Source organism: Mesocricetus auratus, unplaced genomic scaffold, assembly GCF_017639785.1.
Source record: "Mesocricetus auratus isolate SY011 unplaced genomic scaffold, BCM_Maur_2.0 Super-Scaffold_100021, whole genome shotgun sequence".
In the NCBI taxonomy this organism is placed as follows: domain Eukaryota; kingdom Metazoa; phylum Chordata; class Mammalia; order Rodentia; family Cricetidae; genus Mesocricetus; species Mesocricetus auratus.
The window spans coordinates 20,317,870-20,337,435 of record NW_024429202.1 but is presented as its reverse complement, the minus strand read 5'-3'; the positions used below and the strand labels follow the sequence as shown (position 1 = coordinate 20,337,435).

The window sequence follows — 19,566 nt, the reverse complement described above, 5'->3', positions numbered from 1 at the left end:
TTCTCAACCCTACATATATTTTTAAACACACTATAAACCTTTAGAAGTTTTTCTTCATCTGAATCTGACTTTACTGTAAATCTTTGTTTTTAAGGTTATGTGTCTTATCTGCTAAAAACAATGGCTGTTTAAACTGCAATTTTTCCAAGATGATGGGCATAAGTTTGACTCCAGCCACCATCTCAGGCTATGCTGACATCCAGCAAAAGCTGCTGGCTTGGAGATGTGGTCACTGCCACATCCGGCTGTATGTACATACCTTTCAATTTTTAGCAGAGCTTCTAAAAAGAACTTTGTTAGTCTTTTTTTATGCTGAGTCAGGAAGACTCCCTTAACTGAGCCACATGAGTCTCTGCTTGTCACTAGCAAAACAGAGACCACCTGAGAAAAATGCTGCTACCAAAAAGCTGTGCTTCTCTCTGTTCTTTTGTTTCTAAAATCCATTTTAAGCTTTTGTCATTCTACATGGAAATTCATATCCCACTTCTGTCAACCATATGTAGAGTGTTGTCTTCCCGCCAGCCTGGTTCCAGAGCCGAATCAGTCCCAAATGAACACACAGGAGGCTATATTATTTATTAAGCTGTTGGCCATTTGCTTGGTTTCTTACTGGCTAGCTCTGACTTAAGTATTTAACCCATAATTGTTAATATAAGTATTTCTCTTATAGGAGAAAAGGTCCAGACGTCTTACCCCTATAGTGGCTACATTGTGGCTGACTCTGCCTCTCTTTCCCAGAATCCTCCTTGACTCTTTCTTCCCTATTGGCCAACAGTGCTTTGATTTATTGACATATACCCAGGACTTTCCCATCAGTGGCTCAATGGATATAAGGTATTATTACCTTCAGGCTGTCTTTGAATATTCACCTTTGACAGATGTGTCCATCTAAAAGATTTGCAAATTAATACCAACATTTATTATGCTTCAAAAAATACCAAACATATTTCTGTGTCTCTGATAGACAGAGAACAAATAAAAGAAAAATCATCACACAAGTATATATAATTCTAGTCCCTGGCATTTGTAGTATAATTTAGATAACAGCTTTCCTTCTTTTATGTATTTATTGTTTCACTTCTCAGAATTAAAGTCAGGGCTAATCTGGTGTGTCCATTTAGCTGTGTACCCAATTTCCTTCAGCTATTGTTCCATATCAAGGTTTTATTTAGTTGTAGATCTTAAAGGTAAGGACAATGATCGAAGATTAGTACTTGGTTTTAAGTAAATTATATTTAAATATAAAAGAAATATGACTTAATAACTTTATGTGTTCATGCATACACTAGTTGAACTTAATAGTATTTTAGGTAAAAATAAAAGAGATGAGAAAAATTTTAATATATGGTAGTATTCATTAACATGCAATCCTACTATGCTATTTGGCTTTTGTCTACTTGAAACAAACCTAGACACACTAGGAGGAGGAATCAAAAGTTGGCTTGTAGGCATGTCTATGAGGCATTTTTGTTGAATAATTGGTGTGGGTGGGTCATGTCCACAAGGTGAGGTACTACCCCTGAGCAGTTAATTCTGAGTTACATAAGAATGTAGGCTGATGGTTTTTGGGTGCCCATTGCACAATGAGGGATGCTCTCTCAGCCTGGACACATGGGGGAGGGCCAAGGCTCTGCCCTGAATGAAATGACAGACTCTGGAGTTCCCCCATGGAGGACCACCTCACCCTTCCTGGGGAATGGAGTGGGGTTTGGGTGGGGGGCGTCTAGTGGGGAGGGAGGGTAGGAAGGGAGGGAAAGGGAGCTGGGATTGACATGTGAAGCAAGATTGTTTGTAATTTAAATTTAAAAACATTCTTAAAGAAATAAAAAAGAATGTAGGCTGAACAAGCCACAAGGAGCAAGTCAGCAAGAATTGTTACCCCATGTCTTATGTTTGGGTTCTTGCCTCCATTTTCCTCCCCAAATTGCCTGCCTTGGCTTCCCTTAATGATAGACTGTGCCTGGGACATGAGAGTCAAATAAACTCTTCCCTCAGCACCGCTGTATTTTATCACGGCAACAGAAACCATAAAACACTCACCTCCTTAGACCCCAGACTTTACATTCAATATCTCAAACAAAACATTTGAAATTGGAATTGTCCTGTGAGTTGCCTTATCAAAGACATATATTCTGAAATCATCCTTGTTCTCTCTCTGGGAATACTAACTTATTTGTCTCTGTTGGATTGTTTTTCTAATAAATAAGCTACAGGATTTTTAGGTGTATTTTAAATTACATTTTGAACACAAGATATATGCATAATTTTCAATAAATAAAAAGTATTTATATCATTTTAGGAGATTTGTGTACCTTCTTTTCATCTTTTCACTAATATGAACTTAGTCAACATTATCACTTTGCATGAGACACGATTTTATATTTTTGTCAATGTACTCTTATAAATGAATTTTCCATTTGCTAATAGATATTGATGTATATATAGATATGTATTATTTATGTATGTACACACATATTCATACCTTATTTAATATTCTTTTATGTTTCCTGTTTATTCCAGAATAAAATATAACTTTACTGAGAAAGTTATAAATTAATTGGTCTTATTTACTTATAAATTTCTCTCCCAAACCAAAGATATGGTACTTCACACAGATCATCTGTTTAAAGTAGGAATACTTGTCATCAGGCCAAGTACATGCTCTTTGCAATGTAATCCAATCACAGTCCCACTCTCCTCGCTGTGATTTTCATTTGCTGCCGGAAACCATCCAGAGCTAAGAAAACTTAGCTCCTTTACATTGATTTCTCCTCAAGCCAATTACTAAGACTTTGCTTACTTGACCAACCTCCCTACTTCATGGAGATGTTAAACTACACTCCTTAGTTCAATATCCAGAAACTACATCAGTCTCAATTTCCTTTCTGCATCCTCTTCCATCTCCTTACAGTTTATTTTCCCTGAGGAACATTTTCTCAAAAACTTCATGTGAGAAATTGCTTCTAGTCACTAAACCTAAGGTATGAGCTGTCATTTCCTTTCATTTTGATTCCTTCTGCTGTGGTTTCAATGTAAACTGTCATCCATAAGCTAATGTCCTTAGCTTGTGTAAATATCTTAGGAAGTGGACACTCTCAATGAAAGAAGTGTGTCTCTGAGAGAACAAATTTTAGGACTTGTATGCTGTTTCCTGACTGTAGATACGATGTGATCAGTTGTCCCATGCTCCTGTCATCAATGCTACCCTGACATGATTGGCTCTATACTTTCCTAAATTGTGAGTCACATGAATTTCTCTTTCCTTAAGTTGCTCCTTCTCAGGTGTTTGATCACAGCAATAATCCAAGAAATACAACATATCATTTCCTTTTCATATGACTCTTCATTCTAATGACCCTTGCATTGACTTTTTATTGAATATGCACATTACTATGTACTACCTATATCTGTGCTTATTTTAATAAATTTTAGGTATGGCATATTACGTTTGGATGTTCTTGGTAAATATGCATCTTTTTTTCTTGGCAACTTTCATGAAACACAAGTGCATAAAAACTGAAGATTAATGTCAAATTCTTCTTAGTTTATTTGTAAAGCTTAGGTGAATAAATATTCTGTAAGGACCTATTTTGGAGTGTAAAACAAGGACACTGTGAACATAGAATCAGTAACCACAGTTGTTTCCCTTAATTTTTTCAAGGAGTCTCCCCTAATAATTCTACAGAAACACTCCCATGTTTTACCCAGTCTTGTCAGTAGCTGTTTTCAAAGCCATTTATGGGAGCAAATGAATTTGGTGCCGTAGTGAAGAATTTGTGTACCAACTTTACAGATTGTGTTTACTGGTTTACTCATGGGTCACATTTTCACCTTCAGAACCATTCCAGTTTGAAAAGAATTAGGACAGATCTGCCACTTGCCATTCACAAAGTACATGGTGGCTAAGTTCTGCACATTCCTTTCCTCGCCCTAAACCCATAAGAGACATGAGCATTCTGTAATATTTCATTGTGGAAAATGAAGTATATGCAAGGTGTATGAAAACACACCAGCATGTCTCTTCATTAATGATGAGACCTTATAAGAAAGTCACTAGGCTGACTGCAGACTCAAAAGCAGAAACAGCATAAATTCTTGTTCCAAGTAAGCAGCCTCATGACCCAAGAAGAACTGACATGTCCATCTTGCACACAGACAAGAAGAGGCCAATGCCAGAGGTCAATCAGGCCAGAGAAACTCACTTATTCATGAGTCAACTTCTGATTGGAAGGAGGGCACACAACTGAAGGAGTCAGTATGAGGCTATTCACTCAAAAACTTTCTCGGAGAACCTTTAGAATAATATTTGTCACAACTGATGGTCCAATCTGTTAAGAGAAGCTTTTTCTTTGCTAACTGCTTTGGTTTATCCCCCGCCAGTCGCCTGGGCTCTGCCGCGCCAGCCTGGTTCTAGATCCGCATGAGTCCCAAATAAACACACAGGAGGCTATATTAATTATGAAGCTGTTGGCCTTGCTTGTCTCTTACTGGCTAGCTCTGCTTTAAGTAATTACCCCATAATTGTTAATCTAAGTATGTCTCTTACCGGAGAATAGTTCCGGGTTTCCTACCCCATGCCGGTTACATGTCGACTCTCTCGTCTTTCTCCTACCCAGAATCCTCCTGGACTCCTAGCCCCTCCTATCTAGATTCCCTATTGGCCAGACAGTGCTTTATTGGCATAAGACTTCCCCAACACAATCAAGTTACCACATAAACCTAATACAAATGAAATTTTATTTCTCCCATTTTTTTTAGTTAAGTTCTTTTTTCAGACCTAGTAAGAAGCAGGGCAACTGAAGCATGGATATCTTACAGTTAGAATTAGTTTAATCATATGTATCGATATATATGTGATTTACAAACTTGTGTTTATAGACATTTATTTACATATACATACATCATACACTATATTCCAATTTCCATGTATTATGTTGTAAACAAAGCAAGGGAAATGAAAGCACTTAGAGATATTTAATTCCAAGCTAAATGACAAAATTTGGTATTACTTTAGCTTGTGAAATGCATAATTTTAATACCCAAAATATATCTTCTTGTGATTATTGCATTTTAACTCACCATCCTTATTGAATTTTCAGTCTTTTATTTTTTTCTTTAACTTTCATTTTAAGTGATATGTGTGTTTCATTCAATCTAATGAGAATACGCTAACCTAAATTTTTGTGAGAACATAAGCAACAATAATTTGGAGTTGCTAATTTTAAAACCAAATGAATCTGTCTTTTAATTTTCTTTCAGAAATATTGAACAACACCTTTTATAGGACATGGTTCATTTACACATTTTAGACATTATTCAAATTATTTTATTTCAGTGTCTCCCATAGATACGGCATCCTACTCTACCTTATTTCTTACTAGAAGAAAGATATTTTGATTTCATTGGGGTGAAATACATGGAATTAAAACACACCACAGTATATAAAATATGGTTAATTCTACATCCAAATATAATTTCAAATATGAAAAATGATGCTAATCTCCTCACAGTTCAGAAATATTTACTACAATATGCTATTATTATATATCTAAAATTAGGTATGTTATGAAGCAATTAAGAGAATATAAAGAGAGTACAGATATAAGTGAAACACTGGTTTGATCACCTCATAACTATACTGCATCTTTTTTCCTATGTGATAAAGACTCTGAAGTGGAATTCCTTCAAGCAGTCAATTTGCTGTCATACTTACACCTTACATAAGCTAATACACTTCCCTGCATTTTCTGTAGGGATATTACTATTTCAACCTAATCATCACTGAAGAAATAAATCTTCCAAAAATACAGAGCTAAGAACAGGATAGAAATACGCTTGCTGAAATAATACCACACTCTAATTTGACAAATCCTACTTTTTGTGAAATATGGCATCTTTTTTTTCTCCAAAGCAGATATATTTTAAAGCACAACTACATGTACTGATGAATGCACGGAAATATGGATAATAATATAAATTTGGCATTCTATATATTAATGAATTAATGCCTGTATGTTAAGCAGTATAGTGGTGGTGGGATGAATTTTAAGCATTTCTCTGTACATAGAGCATATCTTGATGGTAGATCATGTTTTATCCTAATTGTCTGACAGTTATGAATTATTTCCAGGCCATAGTGACTAAAGTGACTCTAATCCACTTTAAAATTAATGAATTCTATCCTATTGAGTAGATTTATGCTCATTGTAGTACTAATATGGATGAAAAGATTTTATTAATTCAAACCAAAGCAGTGGGGAAATCAAAAGTAAGACAGACAAAGTTAAAGAATATTTATTAGCAAGTCTTAATAAATTCTATCATTCCATAACAAATTGTTCAGAAAAAACTGGGAGCTATACTATTATTAGCCTAGTCAAGCCTTCTACTAGCTTAAATCTATCCCCATGTTCCCATTATATCTTTTGTCATAGAAATGGTTTTGAAGTCTAATCATTCAAAAAGTCACAGCCATTGTCTGTGAAACAAGGAATATATATGCCATCACTAAATAACTACAGAATTGTGGACAAGTCACCAAGCTTCTCTGAACCACATCAGTTAAAAGGCTAATTTATTTTTAAAAATAATCTAAAAAGTAATCTAGCAAATTAGGCTTACATTTCTGAAGATTTTAAAAATTCTTCTAATAGTTCAGCATATTCCAAAAACCATGTAAAATTCGGAAGTATCAATCATTTTCAGTCTTACTTTTTTTCAGTTCAGCCAGTAATAGTGCTTAACAAGCTTTTTTGTGAGGGAATTCTTACCATCATCCTTAGTGGCAGCCTAGATCTAATGCATAAAGTTGAAAGCCTTTAGAACTTGCTCATTTGATAACACAGTAGATTCATACAAAGCATTCATATAGTTCAAATTCAGAATTACTTCATCTCAGAATAAATGATGTTATCAATATTCTTCAAGATGCTTGTTATAAAATGCAATATGCAAACATTGTGTCAAAATATTGTCTCATGTAGTCAATAACAAGAGGCAAATAACTGAAATGTGAACAATTAATAGTGCTGTTTGGATTTAGGGGTCATTTCTTTACAATGTCAGTTATGATAGCTAATTGTCTTGGTCACTATTCTATTGCTGTGAAGACACACAATGATTAAAGCAAACATTATAAAAGAAAGAAGTTAATTGTGGATTTACTTACAGTTTCAAAGACTTAGTCCATTATCATCATGGCAGAGAGCATGGCAGCAAACAGACATGGAGCTGGAGAAGTAGCTGAGAGGTACAACATGATCCTCAAGCAGAGCTTTTAAAACCTCAAAGCCCACCCCCAGTGACACACTTCCTCCAACAAGGCCAAACCTACTCAAACAAACCCACATCTTCTCATCGTTCTCAAAGCATGCCACACCTTGCCAACTAAGCATTTGAATATTCGAGCCATTCTGATTTAAACCTTCATACTATTAAGCAGTCATTATTGAGAATGTCTATGAACAGATATATGATATGGTCTCAGCACACACAGTTGGAAGGAGAAAATCAGTATCTATCCTTATTCCTGCCTCTTCTGGGCTCTGTAGTTTTTTCCCCCTTCTGCTTAAACAAACAAACTGACTTCACTCAACTACAGTGTGAGTTAAACTTGAAAACAGATTTTCTGCTTCCTAAATCACTTCCTAGATTGTCACATTACTAACCTAGGGCTATTACTTGAAACTTAAGTAAAGCATCACATCACAGTGAGTCCCCAATAAATCAAGCTCACTTCCAGTGTAAAGAGAAAGGAAAGGTAGAAAAGAGACTTCACCAAGACTCCAGAGCAGCGATTCTCAACCTTAGGTTGACTCAACTGAGAGGTTGAGCAACTTTTTCACCTGTGTTGCCTAAGACCATTGGAAATTACATATAATCACATTACAATTCATCAAATTAGCACAATTACAGTAATGAAGTAGCAACAAAACTAAGGTTATGGTTGGGGGTCACAGCAACATGAGGAACTGTATTATAGGATCCTGGCATTAGTTAGGTTGAAAACCAGTGCTCCAGGAAAAAGAGAGGGGGATAAGAGGAGGGTAGAAGAAGACATGGGAGAACAGGAAGGTTGAGTCGGGGTAAGAATAGAGGAGACCAGGATGAGAGATACCAAAATAGTTGGAGTCATTATAGTTTTGAGGAGAGAGCTGACACCAGTGAGATTTCCAGAGATCTGCAAGGATAACTCCAACTAAAACATTAAGTAATAGAGGAGAGACTACATTAATATCCCCTACCTAATGATAATCTTGATGACTTCCTTATATGACATCCTAGAACCTACATCCAGTGACTGATGGAAGCAGAGACAGATACCCATAGCTAAACACTGTACTGACCCCCTGGAATCCAGTGACAGAGATGGAGGAGTTATGAGGAAAGGGGTCAAAACCGTGCTGGTTAAACCCACAAAGACAGCTGACTGGACAAGGGGGAGCTCTTGAACACCAGACTGATGGCTAAGAGACCAACAGGGGACTGATCCAAACTCCATGAATGTAGTGTCAGTGAGGGGGTCTCAGAAATCTCTGGGACCTAGATTAATGTTCACCATGGCATACAAATGAACTTTAGCAGCCGATTCTACATGGAAGGATGATCTCTCAGCCTGGACACATGGGGAAGGTCCTAGGTCCTGCCCTGGATGAAATGACAGACTCTGGAGATCCCCCCCAACAAGGGCCTCACCCCCCCCGGGGAAAGATGTGGGGATTGGGCTGGGGGTTGTGGGTGGGACTGGGGCTGGGAGGGAGAAGGGGGTATCTGGGATTGACATTTGAATCATACATGTTTCTAATTTAAATATAAAAGGAAAAAACAAAAGATAAATAAGTCAGTTTTGAAAAAAAAGAAAGTGTGTCAGATGAGAGCATACAGTTCATATCCTAGTTTATATGCAGAGTATGCTCACAGTTTCTCAGTAGACAGAAATATAACCAGTGAATCATATATTAAGTCTATCGGTATTTTATGGACATTAGAATTTGGAGACATGTCAAATGCAGAATTGCTAAGCGTAAGAAAAACTATTAGCGAGCCTATTTCTTTTAGGAACTACTGGATGCATTGTTTTTCATTCACAACTGGCACAACAAGGACATTTTCATTTTAGTTTTATGCGTATGGGTCTTTGCTTTCATGCATATTCACGCAACTCTCACATGGCTAGTGCTCATGGAGCCACAAGGAAAAAACTGGATCTTCTGAATAGGAAGCCTCAGTCCATTGTGAGCCACCATATGGGTGCTGGCAATTGAATACAAGTCCTCTGGAAGAACTGAGAGTACTTTTAACTGTTGAGCCATCCCCTCAATCCCACAAAAAATCACATAGTTTTGAAATAATGAATGACAGCACTAGTTACAGTGAAATTTATAATAATTTCCTTTGTGTTTTCAGTGAATTAATAAATTTATGACTCTTTTCATTCGGCTATGCTTTAGTTCTTTTTTGACAATAAATTTCTGGCATTTATTTGTTTGTTTATTTTACTCTTTGTTCATACATTGCATCCTAACTGCAGTTTCCTTTCCCTCAACTCCTCCTGTCCTTCCACCTATCTCACCTCTCTCCACATGGAAGCCTCATCCTTCAAAGAGGAGCATGTCTCCCAAGCACATCCACTGAACATAGTGCTATCAGTTACAGTAAGACTAGGCACTAACACTCATTTCAAGGCAGGACATGGAAACCAAGTAGGATGAAAACAGTTCCAAGGGCAGGCATAAGAGTCAGAGACACCCGTACTCCAACTGTTGAGAACCACATGAGAACACCAAGATATACAACCATAAAATATATGCGCAGATTCCTGTTCAGAGTCATATAGGGTATGTATTTATTACTTCATTCTCTGTGAGAGCCTATAAGCCTGCTTACTTGATACTGTGGGTCATGTTCTCATTTAAGGATCCTAGGGTTCTTGCAATCCTTTCCTTCCCCCTCCTCTACAGGTTTGCTCCTGGCTCCTAACAGTATGTCTGTGGGTCTCTGCATCTGCTCCCATCAACTGGTAATTGATAACTCCCTGATGATGTCTGGGCTAGGCACCAATGTATATGTATAGCAGAAGATCATTAGGAATTATTTCACTGACTTTATTGACTTTTTTTGTTTTTGTTAGTCTGTCCTACCTCTGGTTCCTGGCCGTCCACTTAATGGAAGAGAGAACAGGAAATAGCATTGAACACATTTCCACAGGAGACAACTTTCTTAACAGAATACTAATAGCACAGGCACTGAGACCAACACTTTTTAAATAGGACCTCATGAAAAGGAAAAGCTTCTGTAAGGCAATTGATACTGCAATAGTACAAAACAGTAGTCTACACAATTGGACAAGATCTTCATCAATTCCACATCCAACAGAGAGCTAATATGCACAATATATAAAGAACTCATTAAATGAAACATCAACAAACCAAATAATTTGATTTATAAAAAATTGGACATGTATCTAAACAGAATTTTCAATAGCAGAATCTCAAAGGGGTAAGAAATATTTAAAGGGAGAAGTTCAGTCTTGTCTCAACTTGATGTGGCATGCTTTGTTCAAGACCCTGAGAGGTCTGCCCCTTTCTGAATAGAGACTGAGGAAGAGTGGAAGGCCTGGGGGTATATGGAAAACATGAGGGGTAGGCAGATGGGGCCACTAGGAGGAGAGGAGGGAGGGGAAACTGTGATCAGTATGTAATATAAATAAAAAACTTATTTAAATAAAAAAACACTAACAAAGGCTCACCATCTTTAGCCTTCCGGGAAATACAAATCAAAATTCCTTCCAGATACAATCTTAACCCTGTGAGAATGGCTAAGATAAAACACACACACACACACACACACACACACACACACACACACACACACAAAATTGACAGCTCATTCTGGAAAGAATGTGGGGCGAGGGAAACATTCCTTCATTGCTCCTGGAAGTGCAAACATATACAGCCAATGTGGAAATCAATACGGCAGTTCCTAAGAAAATCGGGAAATCAAACTATCTCAAGACACAACTATACCACTTTTGGACATATACCCAAGTTTTCTCCATCCTACCACTAGGACATTCGATAGACCGTGTTCATTGAAAAAAAACTAATAAAAAAAACAAAAAACAAAACAAAAAAAAAAGACCACTAGATGTCTCATATGAAGAACATATGAAGAAAATGTAGCACAGTTGCATAATGAAGCATTACTAAGCTGTTAACAACTATGACATCATGATATTTTGCAGGCAAATGCATGAAACTAGAAGAGATTATACTGAGTGAGAGAACCCAGACCCAAAAAGACAAACGTGGTATGTATTCTTTTATAAGTGGATATACTGTAAAGTAAAGGATAACCATGCTATGATCCACAGACCCACGGAGGCTAGGTAACAAAGAAGACCCAAGGAGGAATGCATGGATCTCCCTGGGAAAGGGAAACAGAATAGATTTTTTGCTTCGGACTGATAGTGGTTAAGAATGGAAACAGGACGGGTCAGACAGGTAGTGTGAGAGAGTAATGGAAGACACAATTAGAATTGGGGGATATTTGGTGACTTATATGGAAGCCCAATGCAGTTGACATAGTCTCAGACCTACAAGAGTGACCTAGTAACTCTCTCCTAGTACTTGGGGGACAGACAATCCAAACTACTAATTTTTTTTCTTATAACCAACAATGCTCCTAGCAGTGGGACTGGGACATCAACCCAACTACAAAATATTTGACCTACCCTCTGTACTGCTGCAAGATGTGCTGATGTAATGGTGGCGCAGAGCTTGTGGGAGTGGCCAACCAGTGAATGGTCCCACTTGAGGCCTTGCCACAAGAGGGAGCCTATGCCTGACACTACCTGGATAACATTTAATTCTGTCCTGCTATATTATTTTTCATAAATTCCTCAAGAATTTCATGTAATGTATTTTGATCATACCTACCTCCCACTCATCTCTTAAACTAGTCCCATACCCACAGTTAAACTCTCCACTGCCCTCCAGCTTCTGTCTTTTTTTTTTCTTTTTTAAATTTAATCCACTGGGTTCAATTCCAATTTGTGCTGCCTATCTGTTCATAGGTCTTGAAGAGCCACTGGAGCAGAGCTGACCTACGAGGGACCACACCTGAGTCAGAAAACTGACTCTTCCTCCCCTAGAAGCCATGAACTCTCCATAGGTCCTAGGGTATCAGACTGGGCTCAGGAGCCACTTTCCATTCTAAGTTAGAAAGATAGATGGCTTGATCTTGTGAAGTTTTTGTACAGACAACTGCAGCTGCTGTGACATCATGAAGGCAGTGGTCCTATCATATGCAGAAGACACCTTCACTCTTGTCCTTCCAGATCTGTGAATATTGCAATATTTCCAACCCATTTTTCTATGATGGTCTTGAACTTTGATAGCAGGGAGACAAAGGTATACAATTTGTAATTGCCTGAGCACTCCAATTTCATTATAAACAGAAATGCACATAAATGTAAATTTATCTTTTACATTCAAATGAGTGAGTTTTATGACTATATATTAATGTAAATGTCTATCAATATAAATTAATATGTACACACACATACCAGCAAGTGTATACTTATAGTCTTCCATAAGAATACATACATATATATCCACATTTTTTTCATGACATAATCTAAACATTAGTAAATAAATTCAGCTTGCAGCATAAGATTGCCATTGGCCTTTGGGAATCAGGGAGTGAAATGTTGCTTTAGTAAGAATGTCCTCCACAGGCTCATATATTTGAAGACTTGATCACCAGTTTGTGGTGCTGTCTCAGGAGATTATACAATCTTTAACAGGTTTAGCCTTGCCAGAGGAAGTATGTCACTAAGGTTAAACATGTTTCTCAATTTTTAATCATATTAATATAAAGTAACTATTAAAGAATACAATAAATGTTTTAGATTGTCCTCCAAATACCTATGTTTTCAGCTTCCATAGAATACAATAAATGTTTTAGATTGTCCTCCAAATACCTATGTTTTCAGCTTCCATTTATGTTCAGCTCCTTTAGCTCCAACAAGTTTGACTCTGTTCCTTTCCATGTTCCCATGAAATCCCACATTTCATAAGAAAATGTTTGGTATACAGAATTTCATAGTTTGTTACTAGCTAAAGTGTGACGATACTTTGTGCTTTAATAAGTAAAGCTTGCGTGAAGATCAGAGTTGGGAGGTAAGCCAGTAGTTAACCATGGAAGCCAGGCAGTGGTAACATATGCCTTTTATCCCAGCACTCAGGAAACAGAGACAGACAGGTCTCTGTGAGTTCAAAGCCAACCTGGCCTACATGAAATTGAATCCGTCTAAAAGAGAAACAGAGCTCATACCTTTGATCACAGCATATGGATAACATGCCTTTAGTCCCCGAACTAGGGAAGTGGAGACTGGAGTGATATGGCTGGGTGGGGAGAGGAATATAAGGCAGGAGACAGGAGCTTGGACCATTCGGTCTGCGTATTTCTAGGGACAGGATTGCCCTATATGGTCTGAGGATTCACTAATGGTAACAACTAGTGGCTGACTCCTTGTCTCTTTGATCGTTCAGCATTTACCCTGATATCTGACTCTTGCTTTTTATTATTAAAACGAATTAGAATTTGTATAACACTAAAGAACTGTAAATAATGTTTGAATATTCAGGCATGTGTAGCAAGTATTCAATGTACTATTGTTTTTGTCATCATAAAAATAGTAAATGGTTTGTTTAACGTAAATGTATCTTAGAAATGAATGTATTCATTAGAATGATGGCACAGATATTGACAGCTGGCTTTGTAAGGTTAATGTGTATATAAGAATATCCATCCATATATAGACAATTTCCATGTTTCTGTGCATGGATTTCTTTGTTACCTATACTTATCACTCACTTATACTGAATAATATTTCTTTAACAAGTACTCAATACCCACTACTCTGTTTCCAGATGTCCCTGTGCTTGGCAGATTTGATGTGCCATGTCCCATAAAAAGCTTATGAAACTGAACTGGTACTGGCCCCATGTAAAACCTTTATAATTAAGAGTTATATACAGTACATGTCACAGAGTGTCTTTGGCAACAAATTAACACCTAACATTCCCACTGGCAAAGTTGACCTCAAAAATTTGCCCTTGAAATCCATAAATGTATAGCTTTGTCTGACTTCAGCAAGTTCATGTAAAACCTTTATAATTAAGAGTTATATACAGTACATGTCACAGAGTGTCTTTGGCAACAAATTAACACCTAACATTCCTACTGGCAAAGTTGACCTCAAAAATTTGCCCTTGAAATCCATAAATGTATAGCTTTGTCTGACTTCAGCAAGTTCATATGAATGTGCTTCACAGATAAGAAAATGGATCCTAGCTACATACACAAAGGGAAAACAAAACTCCAAAGAGAGAAAACAATGGGACTACACAGTACAGATGTACAGACACACATTTTGTAGAGATTTGAAATAACATCTTAGATCAAATGAATGTTTCCCCTGAAAGAAACTAATTAGGAAAAGATAAGGGTGGTTTTAAAGGATATGAAATGTAGTGAACATACTTTGGCTGCTTATTTTAAAAAGCTTTAGGGGCGTTTGTAAGATAGCCACATTTTAGTAATCCATATCTTTTGTGAGATTAAATCTGTCTGATGGGAATATTCTTGCCCAGATAGAATAAAGAGCACTGCAAATTTGGTAAGGAACAGGCTATCTTTATTAAAGTATTTATCATTTTTACAGCTGGAATTGGTATTAATATTTCAACAAACAATCCCAGTAAGCCTTATCTTCTCTTTGTTGACTTTAGTTAAGCACTGTCAGCAGTAGGCTATTTAGAACAGCTTGGCCTGCTCAAGCAGAATAATTCATCTTAGAACTTATAAAAAAATAAGCTCACTTTTAATATTCAGCAGCAGCATGCCAAAGTAGAAACACAAACTTGGTCTAGAGGATGTACAACTTCAGAAATGTTATTGATGGTCTGCTTTTCCTGTTCTGTGGAGACATTCAACAACACAGACAGGGTATAAATTCTTTTAACACTTTCAAAACACAGAGATACTGAGCTCATAGATATTTTTTTCTTTGTAATCATAGGCTATTAAATACAAGTGACTCAGAACTTATTTGATAAAATCTTGCTGAATGTAAGAAGAAATCATTAAGAAAAAAGAAATAGAGAAACCAATGCTTTGAATTTAAAAATTATTTTGAATTTTGTGTTTTAAAACTATCTAATTGTCATTTGAAGCTGTGAAGAAATTCAGAGACCAAGTGCCCTCATTCACAAATGCCTTTGTTTAAAAAACAGTATGATTATGATATAAGATTAGTTTTAACTACTTTCTTGAATGTAGTAGATTCAAGATTCTGATCATTGAATCTACTATACAATTATTGCTACACTTAGGTGAATGATTTCAGTCATAAATCAATCATTCTGGAAAAATCATGTTAGGTCAATAATGTTTTAAAAGATGAATGACTATAAATTACTTCATTGGGCCACTCATCTTATGAAATTACATTGAGAGTGTATGGTTTAACTTGGTATTTAACTGCTTTTTTATGCAAGCACAGTAATTTGAGGCTGACTCTTGAGCTTCCTGGACACCACTAATCCTATATGAGTTTCAGAAGAACAGCCCCTAGAGAGCATCTGGGACAACAGATTTCACCAATTCCTTAGGGTAGAGGGCTCTATGGAGTTACAAGTTACCAGGCACTGATGTGTGCAAGCAAGTTTTACAAGTTATTTTGCTAATGGTTATTGTCCCACGTACTTGACAGTAAAATGAATTTTACTATCACCATAATAATTTATTAAAAACAATAGGAATTTGTCATTTCACTTTAGGTATAGTGCAACTTAGATTAAATTATTCACATTATAGACTATATCCCCATAATATTTATACATGCACATGTGAAAATGCTAAGCACTGATATCACAGTATTAGAAGATGATTCCTATGTAACTGAGGTTGAGACAAGATCATGAAAATGAGCCTCCAACAAAAAGTGATCTGAAAACAGAAGAGTAGAGTCTCAGAGTCTCTCTCTCTCTCTCTCTCTCTCTCTCTCTCTCTCTCTCTCTCTCTCTCTCTCTCTTTCCCTCTCTCTGAGCAAAGGAGTAGCCTTTTTAAAGCATCACTTCACATGACTTTGAATTTGTCAGCAACATGATCTTGAATATTCCAGCTTTATAAATTGAGATATAAATACTAAATATATATTTATGTATATATAAATATATAAAACCCCAGTTGGTGGGATTCTGTCTCAATCACCCTCTTTAAATAATGGTGTCTTCTAACACACAAGGCATGGTAACATTACAATATTTGCATTAGTCACATCTGTAATATTTCTCTGCAATCTTTGGCTGTCTTTATTGATGATATACATATCTTGCTATATAATATTGCAAAAGATGTTGATGATTTCATTTCATTTTCCAATATGTGGTTAGAGTGGAAACAAAATAGTTGTGTGTGCATTGATCTCCTTTGCAGAACACTCACTGGTTTCTACAAATTCTAGAGAGCTGTGTCTCACAGGATGCAAAAATTGGAAAGTTGACAACAATTTTACCTTGAAGTAGTGGCATTTTATTCTATACACACCCTTGTATTTTCATTCATGTAATGTGATTTCAGAAACCCTACGATCAGGAAATATATTTTTTCCTCCTTTTATTAAGATTTATTACCTTTTCAAACTTTTTTTTGTAAATATAATACACTGACTTAAATCACTCAACATAAATTTATGGCAATTTTTTTGAGGTCACACTAGACTTAATATTAACATTTTATTGTGTCTTAATGGAAAATTTGATTTTTCTTCATATCATATAAATTATTTAACTTTTTTATTTTATTTTTAAATTTAAATTAGAAACAAGGTTGTTTCACATGTCAATTCCAGGTCCCTCTTCCTTTCCCTCCCCTCCTCCCGTGCCCTCCCACCAACCTTCCCAATATCCCCTCATTCCCCAGGGAGGATGAGGCCCTCAATGGAGGTGTCCATAGTCGGTCATTTCATCCAGGGCAGGACCTAGACCCTCCCCCAAGAGTCCAGGATGAAAGCACATCTCTCATTGTTGGATGGGAGCCCAAAGTCCATTTGTATACCTGGGATAAATAATGATCTACTACCCAAGGCTCAATAGATTACCTAGGCCTCCTCACTGATACCCACATTCAGGGGTTCTTGATCAGTCCCATGCTGGATTCCCAACCACCAGTCTGGGATTCTAGAGCTAACCCCTGTCAGATCAGTTGTTTCTGGGGGTTAAACCAGCCCAGTCTTAACCCCTTTGCTCATCAGTCCTCTCTCTCTGTCACTGGATTTCTTGAGTTCAGCTCAGTGCATAGCCATGGGAGTCTGCCTCTGTTTCCATCTGCCATTGAATAAAGGTTCTGCTTCCCAGAATCTCTGGCCATGGGATTGTAGACTGGCACTCCCTAGATCTATGTCAAAAATCCGTATATGAGAGAGTACATGCCATGTTTCTCTTTTTGTGACTGGGTTACCTCACTCAGGATGGTTTCTTCTAGTGTCATCCATTTGCCTGCAAATTTCAGGATTCCATTCTTCTTTTTTTTCTGCTGAATAGTACTCCATTGTGTAAACGTACCACATTTTCTCTATCCACTCTCGGTTGAGGGGCATCTAGGTTGCCTCTAAGTTCTGGCTGCTATGAACATAATGGAACAGTCATCCTTGTTGTATGAATCGGCATCTTTTGGATTATATGCCTAAGAGTGGAGTTGCTGGGTCTTGTGGTAGGTTTATTCCCATTTATCTGTGGAATCTCCATATTGATTTCCAAAGTGACTGTACAAGTTGGCACTTCCACTAGCAGTGGAGAAGTGTTCCCTTTTCTCCACAACCTCTCCAGCATAAATTGTCATTGATGTTTTTGATTTGAGCCATTCTGACAGGAGTGAGATGGTATCTCAGAGTTGTTTTGATTTGCATTTCCCAGATGGCTAAGGATGTCATGTAACTTTTAATGATGTGGTGATATTTTGATAATTTTATGTTTGTGCTTTTGCTGAAGTGCCCTATCCTATTGATATCAGTAATGCTCTGAATGGTAGCATGAATGTCATTCTTAGACTGGGGAGAAGCAAAGTAGATAAAGCTTTTGGTATGTAACTTTTAAGACCTGAGATGGAAAACCAAAACACATGTAAAACCAGGCTGTTAGTGTGACAATAATGCCTACTTTAACACATCATGTGTACATACACACTGCTCCCACCTATGCACATATAAACACAACACACACACATACACACAAACAGAGACACATACATACTTTCACTTTTTCTGCTTCTTTTATTTTGAATAGTCCTTTGTAATGTGTTATCCTTCCCTTAGCATGTGCTTAATTTGTTATTATTGAAGACATTTAATTTATGTGCTGTCCACTTTTGTTGCAGACTTTCAATTACAAGTGCAGTTCCCTGAGCAAATGTATCAATAGAAACATTTATTTCTCATAGTATTTGTCTAATTCATCTAATTGCCTTAGATGTTGAACTGAAGTTACTAAGTGTACTTTAATTTTCTGAGCATCTCCACATCACTTTCGATATATATTATCCATCTGACATGCATTTCATTCTTTGCTTTATTTTTATATTATAATTTAGTATATTTCTTTCTTCCTTTACATCCCGCAAACTTTCCATGCAATCGTTCAACTCCATAGCCTATGTGTGTATGTGTGTGTGTGATTGTGTGTGTGTGATTGTATGTGTGTGTGTGTGTGTGTGTGTTCACTCTGTATAATGCAACCTGTGTTCATGCTTTCAGTAGCGACCATTTGTCATTGAGCAACAAATTAGTGTGCTCTTCCCCAGGGAAGGTCAACTTTCTAAATCTTGCTCAGACATCATTAATTCATTAGCATGGGTGATATTGATGATGAGTTTTATCCTTTGGAAGAACACAGAGTACCCTCCAGTACTCCCAGTACTTCACTCCCAGTAGGAGTGAAGCTTCTAGTTAGGCACCAGCTCTGCTTCTTTATGTTGGATGGCATGTGTATTCAACGTCATCAGAATGTGAAGACTAACCAGTAGCCTTGGCAACAGCCTGTAATGTTTGAGCGTTTCCATGGGGTCCCTATGGCCAACAACTCAATTAGTTACAGCCTCCTCTTGTTACTGGAGGTTTTATTGATGACATAAGCTGTCTAGTTGGAACTTTGTCTCCCTTAGTATTTGGTGCCTCCATTTAGGTTCCATACATATGCATGCATGTATTTTCAAAAGATTCTATAGAGAATGATTTTACAAGGTTCTTCAAATGGGCTTTAGTGTTATTTTTCCCTCCCCATAACCCCATCTTTATTTATTAATAAACCGATGTAATATATCTATTGTATTTTCAACTTTGTTTCTCCACATCAATACATTATAGTCACTCTTCACTGGAAGATCCTCACACTCCCACCCAAATTCCCTTACTAAGTACCTAATCATTGGCGTTTTTTGGATTATAGCATACCTATAGAAAGAATATCCACATTAGAGTAAACACGCAGTATTTGCCTTTTTGGG

General features: G+C 36.9%; 1 long non-coding RNA gene across 1 annotated transcript in view; it reads left to right on the top strand.

The window, feature by feature from the left end:
- Window positions 1-16,750, top strand: part of LOC121133321 — a 106,962-nt gene extending 90,212 nt beyond the window's left edge. Inside the window, exons 2-3 of the long non-coding RNA XR_005870152.1 lie at window positions 11,243-11,308; window positions 12,074-16,750. This is a non-coding gene — a long non-coding RNA (uncharacterized LOC121133321). The remainder of the gene's footprint in view (window positions 1-11,242; window positions 11,309-12,073) is intronic.
- Window positions 16,751-19,566: the final 2,816 nt, after the last annotated feature.